This window comes from Vicugna pacos, chromosome 11, assembly GCF_048564905.1.
Source record: "Vicugna pacos chromosome 11, VicPac4, whole genome shotgun sequence".
Classification (NCBI taxonomy): Eukaryota; Metazoa; Chordata; class Mammalia; order Artiodactyla; family Camelidae; genus Vicugna; species Vicugna pacos.
In genome coordinates, this window is record NC_132997.1 from 20731826 (window position 1) to 20735639 (window position 3814).

Sequence of the window (3814 nt, forward strand, 5' to 3'; positions counted from 1 at the left end):
ATTTTTCAGTTCAAATATTTCCTTTTGATTTTTTTTTAAGGAGCGATGAGAGCTTTGTTAGCACCCAGCAGACAGGCCAATGGGTGGGCTGACAGGCCAATGGTCAGGTGTTCGCACAGGCAGCAGGGGACAAGTGGGAAGGTGAGCATGCGTCAGGTAGGTAGGCAGGCAGCAAGCAGGAAGGATGCAGCTGGGGGCTGCCCTGTGAGGGGTGTGGCATCCCTCCAGCTGCTGCCTGCTGGGGCCTCAGTCTGTGGCTTAGAACTCGGTGTCCACCACCTGGAAAGCTGGCCTGCCTTAGTCAGGCATTGATGAAGACCGAAGCCTGGCCTCCTTTTGTAGCTGGATCTCCTCTCATGCAAACATGGAAGTAGTTTCAGGAGGTTTGTGGATGCGCTTCCACAGACTGAGGAAGAACAGAAGTTTCATGGCATCCTCTGCGGAGAACCAATTGCGAACTTCAAGCTGCAGCAGCTTGGTGAGGAGGTCAGCCCCGCCGCTGTCAAGTCTACAGCAAGGACAAGGGGACTGGGGATAGCAGCAAGTCTTGAACTCTTCACTGAAGAGGATGCCTGGCCACGTCCCCTCAGTTGGGTTCCCAAGACGCGGAAGATGAAGTGCAGCTGTTCCTCCACCGTGGATCCCGGGAAGAGGGGCCGGCCCGTGGCCATCTCATAGAAGTTGCAGCCCACACCCCACATGCCAATCTGAGAGGGGTAGTCCGTGGACCCAAGCAGGATGTTGGGGGCTGGTACACAGCGTTACAACCTAATTGGAGTAGGTCCTCATTGGAACTGACTCGGCCTGGGCCAGGCCGAAGACGGCCAGCTTGAGCTCTCCTCTCTCGTTGATGAGCAGGTTCTGGGGCTTGACGTCTCGGTGTAGCACCTACTGCCGGTGGCAGCAGACCAGGCCGCGGAGCAGCTGGAACAGGAAGAGTTTCGCATTGTGCATGTTGATGACGTTCCCACAGCCATCCGGGTGCTGCGTCAGGTCCTTGTCCAGGTACTCAAAGACAAGGGTGAGCGACTTCTCTGAGGATAATGTCGTGTGGTGGGATGATGCTGGCATGTTTGAGGTCCTTGAGCAGGGACGCTTCCCAGATGGCGGTGCAGGGCGCCCCCTCTTCGTGTTCAGTCTGATCTCCCTGGGCGCCACAAGGTTGTCTGTGAGCTTGCTTTTGCCTTTGCAGACGGTGGCATATGTACCCTTTCCCAGCTTGTCCAACTTGATGTAGGTCTCCAGTTTCCCAAAGTCGATCTCAGGCAGGCTGACACGGCGGAGGTGGCAGCCGAGGGGCTTATCAAAGACGGGGATATTGGGGTCAACTTCTCAAGGGAGCCATCGGGCAGCCGGATGGGGGCTGCTAGTGATGGGCGCTTGTTGACATCTTCCGTGGAGATCTTGCACGGGGGTGGCGGTGGGGTTGCGAATGCGCACCCTCCCTGGTGCCTGCCCCTCACGCGAGGGCGCGGCGGAAGCCTGGTCCCTCTCCCTGGCCGACCCCACCTTCCAGTCCCCATGTACAGCCTCTGGTGCGGAGCTGGGCGGGCCGCGTCCAGAGCGGGCTCCCCAGGGGCAGCTCGTGTGGGGGCCTCTCCCCGGTCACCGCCGCCGCCGCTCTCACCCAGGCCTGTCTGTTCAGGGGCACCACTGGTCTTGTCTACACCTCGGCCGCCCCGAGTGTCACTGACAGCCGCCTTTTGATCCTCTTCAGCGGATCCGCGGCGCCCGGCGGGGGCGCGCGAGCCACCTCAGCGCCGCGGGGTCGGCAGGACGGGCTGAGGCCGCGCGACCTTCTTCCCCTCCTTCCCCTCCTGTTCGCCGCAGGCGCACGTCCCAGGGGTCTTAGGCGTGGCTGCCGGGCCGGGCCGCCGCCCGCTGAGGAGGAGGAGGCGGCGGCGTCCCGCTCAGCCGCTCCTGCGCTCGGCCGCTACGGGCGGCGGCCCCGGGCTCCTCGGCGCCGGCTCGAGTCCGAGAGCTCCCGGCGGCGCGCGGTTTAGGGCCAACCGCTGGCGGAGATGCGGCGGACCCCCTTCTGATCCTTCTTTATACCTCATTTCTGAGTCCTCCAACCTATCTATTAATTTTAGGAGTGCTTGCAATTTCTCGTTAGAATATTTTAAATAACTTTCTATTTTAAAATCTTTTTCAGGTAATTCTATTAACTTTGTCATGTCAACGTTGATGTTTCTTAATCGTCTTTTCCCGTAAGAATTGAGAGTCTCCTGTTCTTCATATGCTGAGGAATTTTGGACTGCTATATCATGCTTTCATACACAGAGGTTTTTTTTTTTTTAATCCTTTGAATAAAGTTGGTATGTTTGTTTTGGCAAGAAATTTACCTGGTTAAATTCAGGCAACAAGTTTCAGCCCGTCTTCTTTGGCTCTGGGTTGAATGTCAATTCAATTTCAACGCTTTTGCAGAGCTATTCAGATCTCTCCCACAAGTGCACGTCCAACGGCCGGCTGGGTCTGACCAGAAGTCTTTCTGATAATCAGGTTTTACAAGTCTTTATTATTATACTGATTCGTATCAGGTCCAGCCATGCACACAACGTTTGGGATTTTTCTAAGATTATTTAAAATTTTTTTCTAAGATTATTTAAAAATTTACTGAGATTTCTTTCATGAGGTCTCCCCTCATCGTAACCTCCCCAGTACACTTCATGTCCCTGGAGTACTTCTTTCAGGTTCTGTATTCAGAAGCACAGGGCCTTAGTTATTCTGTGCTGCTTACTTTTGTGACCAAGAGGTGACAGGACCAGAGGATAGAAAACAGGGTAACTTTACCAGAGATTTGCTGGTACTTTAAATTCTGGTCTTCTTTCCAATTCTCCTGCTGTTACTCAGTTTGCAGAGTCCTCTAACAGCTGCTCTGTGCATTCTGTCTCAGGGCTGCACTCAGTGGTACAGACAGGGTGGAACATGTTTTCGCCTGCTTACCTGGAACTGACTCCCAGAATTATTTATTTACTTTTTATTTCTGCATATTACCTGCACCCAATCTTGGCCTTCTAGTTTCTGAATACTTCTGGTCTTGACTCATTTTCCTTCTTCCCCATTCAATGCCTAATACTCAGTCACTGTGTTATTAAATGACATTAATTCCTTTTATTTTGTAACTGCTTTGCCTAGCCTCACTCCAAGTTCAAAGGGCAGACTCACTGAGATTTGGGGGAAATGCCTGGTAACTACTGTCCTGCGTTGGTTAATTAGAACATCAACAAGATTACAATGCAATATTTTATGATTTCCCATTGGCATGTTTCACAGAAAACATTTTCAAGTTGAAGTAAATAATGGAAAGAAGTACTCGCTAACAAATTAATTACCTGTTAGTTTATCACTAGAGTGACTGGCAAGCTAGAAAATAAATTTATTACTTTTTATCTTAAGCTGAAGTAGACAGAGAATTTCTGTGTGCAGCTCCTTACACGTGGTGTTCAAGGATGACAAGTTCCCTATGTAGAAGCCCTGGGAACTTCTCTGAAAATGTTCCATCACAGTTCCCACTAGCTAGTTCTGCTCGTGGCCCTCAGAGCCAGCTACACACAAAGAAGGGAAATGTGAATAAACTTCCTCTTTCCTCTCTCTTCTGCCTCTTCAGACTTTCTATCTCCACTTCCTACAAACGTCTCAATTCTAACAAGCCCTTCTCTTGAGCCTACTTCCTGCTAGATTTATTTAATTATATTCCACTTCATTTCTGGATGTAAAACAGCCTATTATTTCCTCAGCTTCTTTTCCCTCACTGCTAATCTTCTTGAAAGATTGACATACTCTTCCCAGAAGAGAACTGGAATGATGTCAA

General features: G+C 51.3%; 1 pseudogene; it reads right to left on the bottom strand.

Moving 5' to 3' along the window:
• Positions 1-200: 200 nt before the first annotated feature.
• Positions 201-1999, bottom strand: LOC140699889 (cyclin-dependent kinase 16 pseudogene; annotated as a pseudogene).
• Between the last annotated feature and the right edge of the window lie 1815 nt (positions 2000-3814).